The sequence below is a fragment of the Populus alba genome, chromosome 3 (genome assembly GCF_005239225.2).
Source record: "Populus alba chromosome 3, ASM523922v2, whole genome shotgun sequence".
Lineage (NCBI taxonomy): Eukaryota > Viridiplantae > Streptophyta > Magnoliopsida > Malpighiales > Salicaceae > Populus > Populus alba.
The window spans coordinates 1216590-1237785 of NC_133286.1; the positions used below are offsets into that span (position 1 = coordinate 1216590).

At 35.9% G+C, this 21196-nt stretch overlaps 1 pseudogene; it reads right to left on the reverse strand.

Moving 5' to 3' along the window:
* LOC118055646 (uncharacterized) overlaps positions 1 to 21196 on the reverse strand; it is a 49318-nt pseudogene that overhangs the window by 9741 nt on the left and 18381 nt on the right.

A 21196-nucleotide genomic window follows, 5' to 3' on the forward strand; every position in this document is an offset into this window, starting at 1 on the left:
TCTGTCCAGGAAAAAATAATGTCTGTCTTCTGAAGCATTTGGAGTCCCCTTTTATAAACGAATTGGCATGGAAAGAAGCCAAATGTTCCTGGTGACAAAAAAAAGGAAGGTGCCCATGTGATGACGGAGAAGGAAGATGCCCATGGTGGGGACGGAGAAGGAAGATGCCCATGTGGTGACGGAGAAGGAAGATGCTCATGTGGGGACGAAAGAAGGGGAATGGCCAGTGTGGTGACGAAGAAGGAAGATGCCCATGTGGTGACAGGAGATGCCCATGTGGTGACAGGAAGGATAAGGAGATGCCCATGTTTTTTATGGGGACCTTCATCCGTTGTCTGATTGCTGCTACCGGGACACGGTTTTGTAGTAAACAGGTAATAAAAAAAGAAAAGCCTAAAACAAACAGGCTTAAATGGTTATATCGAAAGTGACTCTCAAAACAGGTGAGTCTAAAATTAGGGCTCTTGAACAGATGAGCCTAATTTTTTTTTTTTATTATTTTCGCCTGATAGGTGTAATATACCAAAAACAGTCATCTTCATTATCAATTTCCAAGGGAAATGGCAGGAGATGTCGATCCAGATGAGCTGTCATGATTGGGACATAGACCGTGTTCGTCTTGGTCTTGGCTTTGTTATAATGCTTTGGACTATTTGTAGGTATTCTTTCCTCGGTTCTTAGCAGACGCAAGGAGAGCTGCCGTTTGAGCGCTTCTCTGGCTAGAAACCTTGATTGAGAGGACGGCTCTGTATTGATCAATGATGGGAGCTGTTTGAGTGATTTTTGTAACCATTCCGTAACTGCTAATTTGGAACTTTTGGATTCAGCTGCAAAAGAATCCCACCATTTGATTTTGAACTTGCGAACCAAAAACTGGATTTCCGTTTTTGTAAATTATAATCATAGAACCATGAACATACCCACGGCACAAAAAATTTGTACAGAAAATGAGTAGGGAAGGGAAAACTTCGCTTTCAGAAGGGGCTGGTTGGAAGTTTTTTTGAAATGGAGGTAGCCATTTTTCAACCAAAGGATGGGATCTTTAAGGTAATCAACATGACAACCCATAGTAGTCCCACCACCATTGGATGGAACCAGAGGGGGAGGTTTTGTAGTATCCATGTCATTATGGAAGTAGAAAAGCCAAGAATGACTATGGTTTGGATTTTGTAGGAGGAAGGGCATTGAACCATGCATGTTGATAATCCCAGTATGTATAGGGTGGTATTAAAGTCCCTGGGGGTTTGTTCGGAAGTGTATGGGGAAGGAAAGAGGTTGATGTAAGGGTTGTCCCCAATGCTTTAGGGTGAAGGATTCGTGTGAATGATACACTGTAGAATATGCGGTTCAGTTGATCGGAATGAAGTTTGAAGTGTTTGAATTTGACAGAATTATTAATCTCAAGTATTGCGGCAGGTATATAGGACTGTGGTTTGGCTAAGATGTCCAGGGTTTGTAGTACCAATTTGGAGGGAAAATTTTTGATAGCAGCAATGGAAGGATTTTCATGATAAAATCCTTCTTCCATAGTTAAATATTTGGAAAAATAGTTTTGAAATATATTTGGGATTTGGTTTTTTGGAAAACGTGGTTTGTTGTAAAGAAAGGAGGGGTTTTGAAGTGGAAATGCTCCTTGATGTTTTGAAAGTGGTTTAGAAAATACTACCTGTTTGAGACGACAGAATCACCAAGAGGTCTGCTTGAGAAACTTTTTGTAGTGCCAGGTAGTATTCTGGCGATTTGGAAATGGTGTCGACACCCAATGCTGGACGGCGTCTGTTTGGTCCCTGTTGGGGTTTTGAAGTTTCTTCTTCTTCAATAACTGCCTCTAACGAAGATATTGACTGGGTTTAGCAGCTAAGATAGCGGAAGACATGAGTTTTGTAGAAGGGTATTTGCATCTCTGGGTTTTGTAGGCTGGGTTTTGAGGGGCTGTTGCGCCCCTTGTCTTTGGCCTTTGTCTTCGAGAGGATCAAGACACGTGTTTTGAAGGAATTTTCTCGGTGTTAGGAAATCTGGAAGTGGAATTTGATCTCCTTTAATGTACCGAATTATCATGATAGTCAAAAATACTTAGAATGAGCTTGCCATCGGGAAAAATTTGTTTTGAAGCAAATTTGGACATCTTTTTGGCATGAATATCTCTTTGGCGGATTTAACGCTCAATCAACACGTAGAGAAATTTTTGGAATTTAGTAAATCACATTGAAATTTTGGTTAAATACAGAGAACAATTGAAGAGGATCTTCTTTTTGATGAGTAGAGAGTGAGGTGTAATTTTTTCTGGCATCATTCCCAAGTGGGCGATGTGTATTTGGAAGGGATGCTGAGTTCTTTGTTATCTTGGAACTGTTTTGAGCAATTCCGACATTATCTAAGTCAGGAAGCATCAGGTTCTCAACTATCTTAGGAGCTAACTTTGGGTTTAAGCTAGGATTGGAGGATGGGGAATGGTTTGGACCTGTTGCTGTAATGTGTTTTAAGAGTTGGTATGGAAGGTCGGATACTCAAGGAATGGGGTTTGTTTTTTAACTCTATCATGGTTAAGGGTTTTTGCTGGAGAACGGCTGAAGTAAGTTTGGGGATTAGTAGTCCTAGAGGACAGTAATTAAGGACTGTGGCCTATAACAAACCTTTAGCAGATTGGGGTATTTATGTTGCAGGTGTGATCTTTATCTAAGGAGAAATTGTGTTGTTAGAAGGGGTAAGAGAACCTCTCTTATTGGTGTCTACATACTTGGCAAATATACATGGCTAGCGAACATCCGGCACCAGCGGCAGGTTTGAAATAGCAGCAGACCAGTGACTTCAGATTCTACGCCCACACACCACATCAGACCTTTTGTTTGGGCAGTGGAATGAAAGAAATTATATTGTAAAAAGTGTAGTTGATGAATGTTGATCAATCGGATTAAGTGTGAAAAAACAGCGACAGACGTCAATGTTAAACAATGCAGAATTGGTGTGTGACATGGTGAGGCATTTAGAAAGTGTCAGTGTCCGATTGATGGCGCTAGATTCAGATCGGAGCAATTTTTTTTAGGAGCAAAGGCATGACATTCCATTTCATATTGGGGACCAAAGGGAACAGTAAAAAGGCAGTTTTGTTATCTATGCTTTGTAGATCATTCTAGGTATATACAACGCCACGTACTTATGGTATTTATTTTAATTTATTGTTATCTGTTTCTTTCTATTTTAATGTTATTATTATTGGTTATGCCTGTTTAAATCTTTAATGTAAGTTTGTTGTTGATGTTAGTTATCAAGTCCTGTCTGTTTTGTTCTTTATTACATTTGGTATCAGAGGCAGGCTGAAAGGTGTAAGTTCCCGCGTGTGAGTCTTTATTTACATTTGGTATCAGAGCCCTATTGGGGTCCGGGTGGAAGACAGGATTGATAATGAGGTGATGCACTGAATGGTGTAAGTCCTCGCTTGAGGTCTTTAGGGCAATAGAATCATATAGACCTGGCAGCCTGTTTCCTAGTTTTATTTTCTTCTCTCGTCGTATGGATTCCTGTTGTTGCAGTAGGAACTACTTCTATTTCAGCTTCCTCCACCTCTGAATCTTCTGGAAAGTAGAAAATTTGTGTGCCAAGAGTGGAAGAGAATGAACTATTGAACCGATTTTGTACAAGGAAAGCAGTTGATGATTGGAAAATCCCAACAAATTCCGTCAAAAGATCAGATTTATCAGGGCGTGTTGGCATTGATGGCGGCTATTGTGCAGTGTCTGGGCTGAGATGTTACAGTGAGGAGTAGTATCCCCGTGTGGGTTTAGAATAATGTGCATCAGGCTGGTGCTATGGTTGTAGGTGTGGAACTGGGCCGCACTAAGGTTGGGGGATCTTGATCTCACTTAGAGTGGGACGCAGTGCATGCCAGAGGGCCGCGTTTTCAGGAGTGACTGACTGAGCCACTTTCTCAGGAAGCCCACTGCAAAAAATCGCAAGTGAGGGTATGGTCATATTTTTAAAAGAGAGAGCTAGATAAGTACGCTTGTTCAAGAAACTGAGGGATATCAGGGATGATATTCATGCTTATCAGAGTAGTCGTGACACGTTTGGTGAAACGCAGCAACTCCCTCTTCTCACCAAGTCTTACAAAACATCTGCCAGAAGACTACAAAATATATCCATGTTGGTCTTTGTCCAAGTCGGAATAATAAACCTCTCACCCCAAAGAAGGTCCTAAACACCTCCATCCTCGGGAATGTCCTAAGGAAATGCTGGCGGATTTCAAAAACTTCCAGGACTCCTCTCCTTGTTCTATTGAGTCTAGCCTTTGTAGTGGCCCCGTATCTTTTGATTGGTTATCCAAACATAACCATATCCCTCAAAGACAAAAATTCCTATCAGAGTATGATATGTACAAATTAAAAACCTCATGAATTATAACATGCTCGAAGGATCTATCCTGCTTTGCTTCTCATATTTATAAATTCACTACAGAAGAGGCCCATGTTCTCAGCTTTTTTCCAGAAACCACTAAATTCCATGCTCAAAAGGGAGAAACTACTCCTCCTAAAACCCGATTTATTCCGGCTCAAAACACACTGTTGTTCCCCAAAGCCATCCAATGGAAAGAACATTATCCCTTCCAGAAATTGGGTCCTTGAAGGTGGGCAGCACCAACCAGAAAAACCTCAACACCTCAAACCCAAGTGTTGAAATCAAAAACATTAACCTTCGGAATCACAGATGGGCAAGGTCTAAACTATCTTTCATCGTCAAGACTCTATCAAGGTTCCAGATTCTCAGAAGCCTCATCTTTCTTCTTCAAGGGTAACAATAGGTATTTGGGAAGGAATTTCCAAATCGCCTTCTTGTTTAATAACCTTACAATCAAAACCTCACCAAAGAAAATCTACATCGATATCCCTTCTACTAGCTTCCAAAATGCCCTGGATGACAAAAAGGAAGGGTGGCCCATGTGATGACGGAGAAGGAAGATGCCCATTTCGTGGGAGACGAGGAAGGGAAGATGCCGGTCATGGTTGGGTTTGGATCCAGAGGGCCTAGTATGGTGGGTCTCTGAGTGATTGGAAAGACGTATTAGGATGACATAATGGTGGAGGTAGGCAGAACCTGAATGCGTGTTAAGTCCGCTTTGAGTCTTGTAGGGCAATAAAATCCATAATCAAGCTGCAGCTGTTTCCCTAGTTTATTCTTTCCTCCTCTCTTCTCCTCTGGATTGCTGTTTTTTCATAGGACTACTATTCTATTTCAGCTTCCTCTCACTCGTCTGAATTTCTGAAAGTAGAAAAATTGTGCAAAGTGAAGAAATAACTGATTGAAGATTTTACAAAAAGCATTGATGATTGGAAAATCCCAAAAATTTCTAAAACTCAGATTTAATCAAAATCCAAGTATGATATTTTTATAAAACAGATTTTACTATCAAAACTGAGGAACGAGATATTCAGCTTTACAAAACCTTTTGAAAGGGCCATCCAACTCCTTTCTCACAAGTCCTTACAAAAACATCTAGCCAGAAACTACAAAATATTATTCATGTTGGTCTTGATCTAAGTCGGGAATAAAACCTCTCACGAAAGAAGGTCTAATAAGAAGCGCACCTCCATCCTCGCTGTCGGCTAAGGGGATGCTCGATTTCAAAAACTTCCAGGACTCTCTCCTTAGTTCTATGGAGTCTAGCCTTTGCAGTGGCCCCGGTATCTTTTTGATTGTTTATCCAAACCATAGGAACCATATCGGGCCTCAAAGACAAAAATATCCACTGGTGAGGTTTCCAAATAGGGGGTATGGTTATGTGAGGTTGGAATAACAATCAAAAGATTGGTACGGGGGCCACTGCAGAAGGCTAGGACTCCATAGAAGAACTAAGAGGGAGAGAGAGTCCTGGGAAGTTTTTGAAATCGAGCATCCCTTAGGTTTACAGCGAGGATGGAGTCCGTGTGTTAGACTTGTCTTCTTCGTTGTAGAGGTTTTTATTCCGACTTGGACAAGACCAACATGAATATAGTTGCATGTTATAGTTTCAGGTGAGGCTAGATGGTGTTTTGTAACGGGGACTTGTCGAGAAAGGAGTTGGATGGGTTTCAAAAGGTTTGTGGTGTAAGCTGCTGAATATCTCGTTCCTCACGGTGTTTTGATAGTAAAAATCTGTTTTAAAAATATCATACTTGGATTTTTGATAAATCTGAGTTTGAGAAATGTTTTGGGATTGTTTCCAATCAAGATCAATGCCTTTTTGTAAAATCTTTCAATAGTTATTTTCTTCACTTTGCACAATTTTTCTACTTTCAGAAGATTCAGAGAGTGGAGGAAGCTGAAATAGAAGTAGTCCTATGAAAAACAGAATCCATAGAGAAGAGAAGAAAGATAAACTAGGAAACAGGCTGCAGGTTTTATAGGATTTATTGCCCTAAAGACTCAAGCGGGACTTACACATTCAGTTTGCACTCACCTATTATCTAATATGTCTTCCTACCTGGACCCCCAATAGGCTCTGATACCACATGTGGCATTGATTAGTACTTAAAAAAGTGCAATGTTTATTCAAGGTTTTATATCATTCATTTTGCACTTGAAGTATCAATAACTCCTTAACTTAAAGTATGTTTTATAATAACAGTAGTTTGATATTATAAGATACGCTTAATTTTATGGTAAATGTTCATTTTAAATGCCAGGACATCAACATAAATAAAAGGATTGATTGATGAGTTTAAGCATTGATAAGTTAAATGGACATAAGAGATGGCCAAACTTAGATACCAAAAGAGATGTCAGTGCAGTCCAAACCGGAACAGTGCTCGGTAATTGGATCATATCTGGAGCTCTAGATCTCGGATTTAGGTCCATTTTATTATGGATGGAAAGGTAAAAACATAGGCCTACAACTTTTATTTGGACACCAAGATCTAAGAAGGCCGTTTTCAAGTCCAAAATATAGGAACAACGAAGAAGTACGAAGCTGTCCTGCAGCCCAGACAACTATTTAGTGTTCAGCCCATATCTTGAGTTCTAGAAGTCCAAATGACCTCATCTTTTTTTTTTTTTGGAAAGCTGAGACAATTTCCTAGAACATTCCTGAGGATTCTGGGAAAAAATTATGATGTTAACAATGACGTCTTGATTAGACAAGAAGATAAGGATTGTTATCTAGTCTAAGATGTGGCCACCCACTCATCAATTAGTCAACAAATCAATAGTTCCAAAAATTTTGGCCTATAAAAGGAGGCACTTACCAATGTATTGAGGCATCTTGGTTTCCAGATCAAGATCATGCTTTTGCTTTCTCTCTTTGATTATTGCTTATGTCTTGCTTTCATTAATATCAAGTTTATGCACTTCATTTCCTTTCTTTTACTTAGTTAACTTCTTTCTCATTTATGTTCTTATCTTGTTTATTTATGTTTCTTTCTTTCATTATGTTTAGTTAAGTTAATTATGTCAAGGGTGAAAAGGGTACACTAATGGTGTAAGAATAAGTATTAAATATAAACTTAACATGGGCCTTAAACGTTGGATACTAAACATGTTTTATATTTGTTATCTTGTTCACTTTTAATACTTTGCTTGTTAAATGGTTAATCTAGATTTATGTTGTATAACACTTGGTACAACAAATACTTGGTACTTTCATAGCCCATACTGTATGTATAACCGACACCTGAGCTATGAAAGGGACTTGATTTGTTTGTTAACATAAGTTATAATCATGAATGCCTGCCAACATTTACAAGTATTAGCTTTATTCGAATAAGAATAACTAATGTAATCATGTTAACAATTTATAATCCTGAATGGAAACCTCCTTTTATGTGTGGTTTCCAATTTGAGTAAAAAGAGTTTATATTATACTTGTTTTGAAGTACCATTAGTGGATCCTCTAACCTTGACATTTGTTTTTATCATTGTTTAATCCTTACGTTAATCTTTCATCTCAAAGTTCTCATTAATTTCTTCATCTTCTGCCTTTTATTATTGTTATTATTGTTATTAAATTATTATATTATTATTTACATTCTGAATATATCCTCTTGATCTTTTCATAAACTTAGTATATAGGCTGGAAACCTGTGACCCGATCTTTTGGATCATTCTCAGGTGTAACAACGCCACGTACTGAGTGTTATTGTTGTTATTGTTATTGTTGTTGTTGTTTTGTTGTCTTGTTATTTATAATTTATACAATTAACCTCTCTGTGGTTCGACCCCGGTCTTGCCGGGGTTATTTATTACTTCGACACTCCTGCACTTGGGAAAAGACATCAAGCTTTTGCTCGTGTCAAGTTTTTGGCGCCGTTGCCGGGGAGGTAAATTCTTGTATAAATTATAATATTTATTTTATTTTATCTTTTCACTTTTCATTTTATTTAACTTTTGTTTCTTTTGTTTTCTTTTGTTTCTTTTTCTTTTATTTTCTTTTCTTCCTTTTATTTTCTTACACGTGCATGAGAGTTTGGTCACGTACATTAAGTGGTCGACTTTGTAGGGTATGTTCATCATTTTCAGAAAATATGGCCGAAGAAGATAATCAATCGCTTCATAATGAGAATAATGAGAATAACCGTATGAGAACACTTAGAGACCACATGAATCCCACAAGAACAAGTGCACCCTCATGCATAGTTTTCCCTCCTGATGCATCTCATTTTAATTTTAAGCCAAGCATTATTCAACTTTTACCATCTTTTCATGGCTTAGACTTAGAAAATCCATACTTGCATTTAAGGGAATTTAAGGAGGTCTGTAATACCTATAATGACTCAAATTGTAGCATGAACACCATTCGATTAAAGCTTTTTCCTTTTTCATTAAAAGATAAAGCTAAAACATGGCTACAAAATTTGGGACCAGGATCCATTCATGCTTGGGATGATATGCAACAACAATTTTTAAAGAAGTTTTTTCTATCTCATAGAACAAACTCTTTCAAAAGACAAATCATCACTTTCACTCAAAAGCCAGGAGAAACATTTTACCAATGTTGGGATAGGTATCGAGATTTGCTTAATACTTGCCCACATCATGGTTTTGAAACATGGAGATTGGTTTCACATTTTTATGAGGGTTTAACACCTAGAGATAGGCAAATGGTTGAATTGCATGTGCAATGGAACTTTTGAAGATAAAGACCCTAATGAAGCAATGGAGTACCTAGACTTGCTAGCTGAAAATGCTCAAAATTGGGACACCACAGGTACTTATGAGGCACCAGGTAAAACTCAACCTCATACATCTAGTGGGGGTATGCACAACCTTAGGGAAGATCATGACCTCCAAGCCAAGTTTGCATCTTTAGCTAGAAAAGTCGAGGCACTAGAATTTAAAAAAGAGTGGTCAATTAAAATCTGTTCAAGACATTGTGTGTCAAAATCTGTGAAACAAATGAGCATGCAACCAATGATTGTCCAACTTTGCCTTCTTTCAAGGAATGCCTCCATGAACAAGCCCATGCTTTAAACAGTTTCCAAAGACCCAACCATAACCCATACTCACAAAACATATAACCCTGGTTGGAGAAATCACCCAAATTTTAGTTGGAAGAGTGATAGCAACAATGCACAAACTTCACATCCACCATTTCAAGCACACCATAATTTCCAAAATTCTCATGATATGCACCTCCTTATGCTCCACCTCCTAGAAGAAATCTTGAGGAAACATTGCATGCATTCATTGAAAAGCAGGAGACAATCAACACTCAACTTGCTCAAAGCATGACCGATTTTAAAGATGCTCTTGCAAAATTAACATCTGCTCTCAGTTTCCAAGAGAAAGGTAAGTTTTCCTTCTCAACCACAGCAAAATCCAAAGGGGCAATACAATGCAAATGCAAGTAGTTCTGGAAGCCAACACATGGATCAAGTCAAATTCAGTCATCACTCTTCGTAGTGGTAAGGTTATTGAAAAACCTATTCTTGAACCTTGTGAGAAAGATGATGAGTCTATCTCTGAGGGTAAGGAAGGGGTTGAAACCTGAACATTGCAAAGAAAAGGCTGATTCCCCGCCAGCACTTCCATTTCCTCATGCCCATGATCAAACAAAGGAAAGTTAGTCACAACTCTGAAATCTTTGAAATTTTCAAACAGGTAAGGATCAATATACCTTTGTTGGATGCTATTAAACAGGTTCCTTCCTATGCTAAATTTTTGAAAGATCTGTGCACTGTGAAGAGAAAAATTGAATGTGAAAAAGAAAAGCATTTTTAGCCGAACAAGTAAGTGCCATTCTTCAGAACAATAATGCTTTGAAATATAAAGACCCTGGGTTGTCCTACAATTTCTTGCTTTATTGGAGAACATAAAATTGAAAGAGCCTTACTTGATCTTGGAGCTAGTGTGAAATTTACTTCCATATTCAGTTTTTCAAAGTCTCAATCTAGGTGAGTTAAAACCAACTTCTGTAAACTCTTTTACTCGGCCGATAGATCTGTAAAAGTGCCTAGAGGAATAATTGAAGATGTGTTAGTACAAGTCGATAAAATTCATTTATCCTGTGGATTTTATTGTCTTGGACATGCAACCTGTTGAAGCATGTAATTCATTTCCTATTATTTTAGGACGTCCGTTTCTTGCAACTTCTAATGCATTGATTAATTGTAGGAATGGACTCATGAAGTTATCTTTTGGAAACATGACATTAGAGATGAATATTTTCAACGTTTGCAAGCAGCCTGGAGATGATAATGATTTACAAGAAGTAGATCATATTGAAGAATTAGTTCATGATCAACTTGAATCTACTTTGAGTAAAATTGAGTTGGATGAATATGAAGATTTGCAAATGATTTATTCTCAGGAAGAAATCACGGATGAAAAAGGCACCGAAAATATTGATGCCGATCTTTTGTCAAGGAGTGACAACAGATTTGATATCTGACATCACACCAATCGATGATTACTTTCCTGAAGAATCCTTACTTTCTCTCAGTTCAATGCCTTGGTTTGCTAAAAATATCAATTTTCTTGCAAACAGGAGATTCGCCAGCTCACTGGAGTACCGAAGACAAAAGGAAAGTTTTTGAATGAAGTGAAGAACTTTTACTTAGATGACCCTTACTTATTCAAAAATTGTCCTAATCAAATATTTCAAAAAATGCATTCCCGACAATGAGGTAAGTAATGTCATTAAACTTTGTCATTCTGAAGCATGTGGGAGTCAATTCTCATCAAAGAGAGACGACTGCAAAAAATCTTACAAAAATGGATTTTATTGGCCCACCATGTTCAAGGACACACATGCATTCTGCAAAACTTGTAAAATTGTCAAAAAGTTGATACTGGTCAAAACGTTTTGCTTTATATAATTCTCAACTCCATTTATTTCCTGAAAAACTAAGATCAAGATGGAGCGGTCCATTTATTTTGAAACATGTGTATCCTTATGGGGCCCTTGATATTGAGAATCCAAAGAATGACAATGTTTTGAAGGTAAATGAACATCGTTTAAAAGCTTACTTTGATGAGTTTCCTAGTGAAAATGAATCCATTGGTTTGAATAATCTTATTGATAAAGGTTGATTATTTTGTTTTTCTCACATTTTTTTTGTTGCTTTTTAGTGTGACTTTTGTTTTGCTAGTCTCTCACCCGGTCAAAATGGCGGATAACGGTACTCCGTGACTCTTAAGTCGGTTCTTTCAGTTTCCCAAATAACTGATATCTGTATATATTTGTACAATTCTTCGCTCTTTCTCCCTTCTTTGAATCTCTTCTCCAATTCTCTTTTTGAAAAATGGACACCACTCTTGAAAAGTTGAAAAAGGTATTTTCCCGCTTTGCCTCCACATGCGATTAATAAAAATTTACCGTGCTAGGTGTGCAAGATTGAGGTTGTTAATGAATCATGGAATTCCTGAAGATATTCGCTGGCTAATTGAAGCAAAGGTCCGATTATCAGGTGAGTCCTCCAATTCTTTCATTTTTACACATGCCTGGGAACAGGTAAAAGCACTTTTGCAAAGAACGTCGTGCAAAACGACTGAAAGTCTGTCATCGATGTGCCAGATGGACTTGTAATGCGACATGTCGTTCTTTAGGAATGGTATCTGTAAACCGTGAAGATAAAAATACAATTCATTAAGGATGGCCTGAGTAAGGGGTCTTTAGATAATCTTTTATTGACCCTTGAGACGCATCCTAGTGGAGATGTGCATCGTGTAATTCATGATTTATTGGCCACAATTCCATAAAGAACATGATCGACTTAGTCTTGGGAATCTGACTAAAAAAAGACCCTGTTTGCCAGTTTTTAAGAAAACTGGATGGGAAGCCTATCCCCGACCCATAGAGGGCGTTTAAGCCGTTCTTGGACGTAAAACCAAGGGAAGATGTGAGCCACAATCACAACTACCTGTACATACATGCTTTGTCAAAATAAAGTAAAAAGCTTAGATTAGATTTGAGCCTTCATCTGTGAAACCTTATGTCTTTTGGTTTTATTAATAGCATATTATTTTGTTTTGTTACTTCTTATGTTTGTTTAAGTGTATTTCAGGTTTGTCATTGTTCGCTGTTTCAGGTGATGTCTTCTATACTCTATCTTTCTACCTTCGAACATTGAGGACAATGTCTCGTTTTGGTTGGGGGGAGAGGGTAGTAGTTTAAAAAAAAAAAAAATACTAACTTGCTAACTGTTTTTGCTATTATTAAAACCATTTGACAAAATTGTTATTAGGATGGCAGAGTATGGAATCAATTTTATTGACTCTAGAGACGCATCTTAGTAAGTTTCATTACCAAGGTCTATCATAATACTTCTTGAAATATTCAGGTTTACAAACTCTCACATTGTTATCACTTGATTCTGCTCATATACTCATTTAACAAGTATTATTAAACCTTCATTTTCACACACACACTTTAACATATGATTGTGGGTTGCACATTGGATTATTACATTAATTATGTTCTTTTGTTGAAGGTAACAACTAAGGGAAAAGGATAGTATATAATTTGCAAAAGAAAAAAAAAGAAAAAAAAAGATAGTATTGATGATAATAAAACGTGGATAAGTTTGGTTTCGTAGCCTCCCTAACCTAAGCAATTAAGCCCGAAGGGGTGTTTTTAACACCTAATACCCTAAAGTCAACTGACTTGGGAGCTATTGGCCCAAAGCTTGTTACATGGGTTAAGGAGAAAAGCTTAAGGGAATCAAACATTGCACTATCTACGTATCAGTATCTGCAACCCGAGTTGTTAAGCTCGTAGGGGTGTCTCAACACCTAATGCCCTAAGACCAACTGGTCTGGAGTCATTAGCCTAAAACTCGTTACATGGGTTAAAGATACATTGTGTTTTAAGTTGTATGTGTATATAAATAAAAAGAAAATAAAAAGAAAAAAAAAAGAGAAAAAAAAAAAAAAAAAAAAGAAGAAAAAAAATCCCAACCCAAGGAAGTTCACCTTAAACATTTGAACATAATATTGTTTTCTTCCAACAAAAGCCCCATCATCTATGTTTTCATTGAGCACACAAAAAGAAGGTTTATTAATATCTTGTTTACGAAGTATGAAGCAGGAATATAAATTTAATGAGAGTTTGTTTATCTGGATAGATTAATGGAAGTTGAATGATGAATGCCTTGCTTTGTGGAACTTGCAAATTGTTTCTCTATTTTAACGCTTTAGATTACTAGGGACTAGTAATAAGCTGGTTGGGGGGTGTGATTAGTACTTAAAAGTGCATGTTTATCAAGGTTTTATATCATCATTTTGCACTTCCTTCTTCGTCCCCACATGGGCATCTTCCTTCTCCGTCATCACATGGGCACCTTCCTTTTTTGTCACCAGGCATTTTGGAAGCTAGTAGAAGGGATATCGGATGTAGATTTTCTTGGAGAGGTTTGGTGGTAAGGGATATTAATAACAGAAGGGATTTTGGAAATTCTTCCCAAATCTATTGTACTTGAAGAAGATGAGGCTTCTGAGAATCTGGAACTTGTAGAGTGACGATGGAAAGATAGTTTGACTTTGCCATCTGTGTATTGGGTAATGTTTTTGATTTCAACAATGGGTTGAGGTGGTTGAGGTTTTTCTGGTGGTGCTGCACCTTCAAGGACCCAATCTTCTGGAAGGGATATGTCTTTCCATTGGATGGCTTTTGGAACAACAGTGTTTGAGCGGGATAAATCGGTTTGTAGGAGGAGTGTTTCTCCCTTTTGAGATTGGAATTTGTGTTTGCTGGAAAAAGCTGAGAACATGGCTTTGTAGTGAATTTTAAATATGAGAGCAACAGGGATAGATCCTTCGAGCATGTTATAATTATGGGTTTTTATTTGTAATATCATACTCTGTAGGATATTTTTGTCTTTGAGGGATATGGTTATGTTTGGATAACAATCAAAAGATACGGGGCCACTACAAAGGCTAGACTCAATAGAACTAAGGAGAGAGTCCTGGAAGTTTTGAAATCGAGCATCCCTTAGGACAGCGAGGATGGAGGTGTTTAGACCTTCTTTGGTGAGAGGTTTTATTCCGACTTGGACAAGACCAACATGAATATATTTGTAGTTTCTGGCTAGATGTTTTTGTAAGGACTTGTGAGAAAGGAGTTGGATGGTTTCAAAAGGTTTTGTAAGCTGAATATCTCGTTCCTCAGTTTTGATAGTAAAATCTGTTTTAAAAATATCATACTTGGATTTTTGATAAATCTGAGTTTGAGAAATTTTTGGGATTTTCCAATCATCAATGCTTTTTGTAAAATCTTCAATAGTTATTTCTTCACTTTGCACAATTTTTCTACTTTCAGAAGATTCAGAGGTGGAGGAAGCTGAAATAGAAGTAGTCCTATGAAAAACAGAATCCATAGAGAAGAGAAGAAAGATAAACTAGGAAACAGGCTGCAGGTTATATGGATTTATTGCCCTAAAGACTCAAGCGGGACTTACACCATTCAGTTGCACTCACCTATTATCTAATTTGTCTTCCTACCTGGACCCCAATAGGCTCTAATACCAAATGTAATAAAGACTCAAGCGGGACTTACACCTTTCAGTTGCTCTGATACCAAATGTAATAAAGAACAAAACAGACAGGACTGATAATAATAACAGCAATAATTAAAGATTTAAACAGATAACAATAATAATAACATTAAAATAGAAAACAGATAACAATAATTAAAATAAATACTCAGTACGTGGCGTTGTTATACCTGAGAATGATCTAAAAGATAGATACAAAACTGCTTTTACTGTTCCCTTTGGTCAATATGAATGGAATGTCATGCCCTTTGGTCTAAAAAATGCTTCATCTGAATTTCAGCGCATCATGAATGACATTTTTAATGCACATTCAAAATTCTGCATTGTTTACATTGACGATGTGCTTATTTTTTCACATTCCATTGATCAACATTTCAAACATTTACATATTTTCTTTCATACTGCCAAACAAAATGGTCTAGTTGTTTCTAAGACTAAAATTTCTCTCTTTCAAACTCGTGTCCGATTCCTAGGCCATTATATTTGCCAAGGTATTGTAACACCAATAGAGAGGTCCCTTACCTTTACAAACAAATTTCCTGATAAGATCACTGATAAAACCCAATTGCAAAGGTTTTTAGGCAGTCTTAATTATGTTTTAGACTACTACCCCAATATTAGCCGTCTAGCAAAACCCTTACATGATAGGTTAAAAACAAACCCCATTCCTTGGTCCGACCTTCATACCAACCTCGTAAAACAGATTAAGCAACAGGTCCAAACTATTCCCCTCCTCCATCTAGCTAACCCGTTAGCTCCTAAGATAGTTGAGACTGATGCTTCTGACTTAGGATATGGTGGAATTCTCAAACAGGTTCAAGATAACAAAGAACAGATCCTCCAATACACATCCGCCCACTGGAATGATTGCCAGAAAAATTACTCTACTATCAAAAAGAAGATCCTTTCAATTGTTCTCTGTATTACAAAATTTCAAAGTGATTTACTAAATCAAAAATTTCTTCTACGTGTTGATTGTAAATCCGCAAAAGAAGTTCTGCAAAAAGATGTCCAAAATCTTGATTCAAAACAAATTTTTGCCCGATGGCAAGCTATTTTAAGTATTTTTGACTTTGATATTGTGTACATTAAAGGAGATTCAAATTCCATTCCAGATTTCCTAACCCGAGAATTCCTTCAAAACAGGTCTTGATGCCTCCGAAAGCAAAGGCCAAATACAAGGGGAAAGCCCCTCAAACCCAGCCTACAAAACCAGAGAGCCCAAAACCTTCTACAAAACTCATGTCTTCCGCTATCTTAGCTGCTAAACCAGTCAAATCTTGGTATGAGGCAGTTATTGAAGAAGAAGAAACTTCAAAACCCCAACAGGACCAAACAGACGCCGTCCAGCATTGGGTCGACACCATTTCCAAATCGCCAGAATTACTCCTGGCACTACAAAAAGTTTCTCAACAGACCTCTGGTGATTCTGTCTCTCAAACAGGTAGTATTTCTAAACCACTTTCAAAACATCAAGGAGGCATTTCCACTTCAAAACCCCTCCTTTCTTTACAACAAACCAGTTTTCCAAAAACCAAATCCAAATATATTTTCAAAACTACTTTTCAAAATATTTTAACTATGGAAGAAGGATTTTATCATGAAAATCCTTCCATTGCTGCTTCAAAAATTTTCCCTCCAAATTGGTACTACAAACCCTGGACTCTAGCCAAACCACAGTCCTATTATGCCGCAATACTTGAGATTACTAATTCTGTCAAATTCAAACACTTCAAACTTCATTCCGATCACATTGAACCAGCATATTCTACATGTATCATTCACAAAATCCTTCACCCTAAAGATTAGGGACAACCCTTACATCAACCTCTTTCCTTCCCCATACACTTCCGAACAAACCCCCAGGACTTTAATACCTCCTATACATACTGGGATTACCAACATGCATGGTTCAATGCCTTCCTCCTACAAAATCCAAACCATAGTCATTCTTGGCTTTTCTACTTCCATAATGACATGGATACTACAAACCTCCCCCTCTGGTTCCTCCAATGGTGGGACTACTATGGTTGTCATGTTGATTACCTTAAAGACCATCCTTTGGTTGAAAATGGCTACCTCCATTTCAAAAACAACTTCCAACCAGCCCCTTCTGAAAGGAAGTTCCCTTCCCTACTCATTTTCTGTACAAAATTTTTTGTGCCGTGGGTATGTTCATGGTTCTATGATTATAATTTACAAAACGGACATCCAGTTTTGGTTCGCAAGTTCAAAATCAAATGGTGGGATTCTTTTGCAGCTGAATCCAAAAGTTCCAAATTAGCAGTTACGGAATGGTTACAAAAACATCAAACAGCTCCCATCATTGATCATCATCCCCAATCAAAGTTTCTAGCCAGAAAGGCTCAAACGGCAGCTCTCCTTGCCTCTGCTAGAACTGAGGAAGAATACCTACAAATAGTCCAAAGCATTATACAAAGCCAAGACCCGAACACGGTCTTGTCCCAATCCAGCTCATCTGGATCGACATCTCCTGCCATTTCCCTTGGAAATGATAATGAAGATGACTGTTTTGGTATATTACCACCTATCAGGCGAAAAAAAAAAAATTAGGCTCATCTGTTCAAGAGCCCTGTTTTAGACTCACCTGTTTTGAGTCACTTTTTATTTTAAGCCTGTTTGTTTTAGGCTTTCTTTTTTATTACCTGTTACTACAAAACCGGTGTCGGTAGCAGCAAGACAACGGATGAAGGTCCCATAAAAAACATGGGAATCTTCCTTTCCTGTCACCACATGGGCATCTCCTGTCACCACATGGGCATCTTCCTTCTTCGTCCCCACATGAGCATCTTCCTTCTCCGTCACCACATGGGCATCTTCCTTCTCCGTCCCCACATGGGCATCTTCCTTCTCCGTCATCACATGGGCACCTTCCTTTTTTGTCACCAGGCATTTTGGCTTCTTCCATGCCAATTCGTCTATAAAAGGGGACTCCAAATGCTTCAGAAGACAGAATATTATTTTCCTGGACAGAAAAACCTTATTCTCCATTGTAACTCATAACCTGTAACCCATATCAATTCTCCTTTGTACCCAGTATCTCTTGTGTTAATTTAAAAATTTAAGTAAGATTCTATTTTCATTATTTATATTCTTGTTAAATTTTATGTACATTAAGTATGCTCTGTGTTTGATCAAGGATCCTGACATTGTTGGTCTTGCCTTGTTCATTCGCATCAGAAATCTGTTTGTATTTCTTTAATTTCAAAAAATCAGTATATAGGCTGGAAACCTGTGACCCGATCTTTTAGATCATTCTCAGGTATAACAACGCCACGTACTGAGTATTTATTTTAATTATTGTTATCTGTTTTCTATTTTAATGTTATTATTATTGTTATCTGTTTAAATCTTTAATTATTGTTGTTATTATTATCAGTCCTGTCTGTTTTGTTCTTTATTACATTTGGTGTGTGTGTGTGTGTGTGTATATATATATATATATATATATATATATATGGATCAATATAACATTGTTGAGTTCCATTTGAACCATGCTATTCATTTCTTAGTTTTAATTTGGTTTCAAAGCAAGTTATTGCTCTAATTATTAGCTTCTGTTTTTATTTCAGGTTATTTTAAGTTGTTTATTTAACCACTTTAAAACAACTTGTTTCAATCCTCTTCATTCTCTAGATGATTTTTTTATTTATTATCTTTTTTAATGATACATCAATTCATGATTTGTTGATTCATCATCCTTAAAATCTCTATTATTTAAAATAGTTTGAATACTCTCATTGTTATTGTTATAAAAACCATCATTATGCCTTTATGGTATTCATTGTTTATTGTTACATCCAAGTAGCAAGCATGAAAGTTTGACTTGGAATTTGATTTATTGAACATTTTTGTTCCCTCTGCTTTTTTTATTGTTGCAAGCATATATAACAACCTCAACCAAAATTTTATTTAATGACCAAATAAGATTGTTTATCGATTGTGATCATTTTGACAAGTAGATGAGGTTACAATGGCAATATAAATAATGTTAATATACATCAAACGCATTAAAAGTAAAATTATCATGAGTTTGAGGGAGCGCATTAAGAAATTGTGACATGTTAAGAAAATAATCTAGGTAAATATTCTTGATCATTTCCTAATTAATAAAAGGATAAAAAAAATATTTCAATTATCTAATTAAAAGAGATGATCAAGCATTTTATATAATTTATTTTATTCTATTTCTTTATATGTCTTGCTATATAAACTCCACATGAGTTAACTTAATTCATATGTATTAAATTATTAAATAATATTTTTCTCTTCTATTTTTTAATTTGTACAAATCATCTTGTTGTTGTTAAACTAGTTATTCGATACTTAAAGGGGATTCTAGACTGCAACATACATTACACCAAACACTCTTTACAGTCGAATAAATATCATGTACAACTAAGAAGCAAGATGTTGTAGCACGCTCCAAGACTGAACTAGAATAATAAGTGTTGCACATATGTGACGTTGCGACGATCTTTCTGTCGAAGCAAGATCTTTGTGGTGATGAAGAAAAGAACAAGAAATTCTTATTTCTTATTAGTAAAAAAAAAAAAAGAATGGAGTCACCACTTAGTATTTTGATTACTAGAAACCTTTACTGATTTCAGGGTCTAGATAAAGGATTTGATTGTATATAAGGAGGATGTATCGCTCCTAGTACAACTTACCTAAGGTAAGTTGTATTGTTTGTTTGTCTAATATAAACTAGTTTATTGTTTTGTATTTCTAACCATTGGTATGTTTATAAGGTTTAGAAAAAGTTCTTATTAGTAAAAAAATATTTATCCTATCAAGTTAAATCTTAACCATTCTAATGTCCATTTCTTTTCTAATTTTCTTTTAATATCTGGAATACATCCTTACATATAAGTTTGTAATACTTGATATTCAAACAATCAAAATAATTTTTTTTAAATGCAAACCAAGTTCTAATATATTTCATAAACTAGTTATTAAATCTAAAAATGATTGCAAATATATCAACAAAACTATTTTTCTTGAATTTTTGTATTTAAAGATGCTAAGGGTGTGTTTGAGATTGTGGTAACGGTGGCGGTTCAAAGTATTTTTCATTTAGAAATGAATCAAAATGAAGTTCTTTTATTTTTTAAAAAATATTTTTAACATCAGCAAAACGATCCAAAAAAAATAATAATAATTTATTTTAAGTAAAAAAATAAAAAAAATTTCAAAATTTGAGGGAACAGGGTGTCAAATACACCTTAAATCATGCCTTGTATGTTGTTTTTATTTTTATTATTTATGAAAATATGATTTTTTATTTTTATTTTCGAGAGACGTTTCCATATATAATTAAAAATATAAGGAATGATTTTTTGTTTTTTGTATATAAAACCAAATAAAATGTGCAACCCATGTAAACAAAAATATATACACTCAGCCCATAACATGAATTAATACGGCCCAAACAAAACAAAGGAAACAAACAATGTTTGCCCATATAATCAAACCATGTTCTTCCACATTTCTTATCCACCATCATGGTGAACTTTTGAAAACGGTGTGCGAGGGGAAAAAAAACTAGAAAAAAAGAAGAAAGGGATGACAATATCGCGCAACATTAGAGGCATGTACATGCTCGATACCTAATTTGATTTGTTTTATTTTAAATTATTTTTTAAATATTTTTGGATAATTTTGATAAAATGTGTTGATGCCAAAGTGGTTCTTGATTTTAGATTTCTTCAATGTGGTCTTCAATTGAAATTTATATTTCAAATTTCTTTAATTAAGCCCCTATTTACACCAATTTAGCATTTTAAAATTTCAATTGTCTCTAATATTACAATCTTTGTGAATTGATTCGAATTATACCTTTAAACTTGATTTTTTTTTTTTATTGAGTCATTGATTAAATCTACAAAACCCATTAGAAGTTTAATTAAGTCCTTGAATTTAATTAATTCTTTCAATTTTTGTCCAATAGACTTTTAAACTTATTTTTTCTTTAATTAAGTCCTTAAATAAGTCAATTAAACTTGTTAGAAGTTTGGAATATTTCCTTCCAATTTTGGTCAAGTTTGAATTTTAACCTTAATTTTCTTCCTTTTTCCATCATATCTTGTAAAACTATCATAATCTAGTTGTTTTTTTGGTATTTTGATTTTTTGCAGCTTGAAGATTATCTTCTCGTGTCTCAAAAATATTTTTGGATTTTATATTATATATTTTTTTGGATTTTTTTAAATACACAT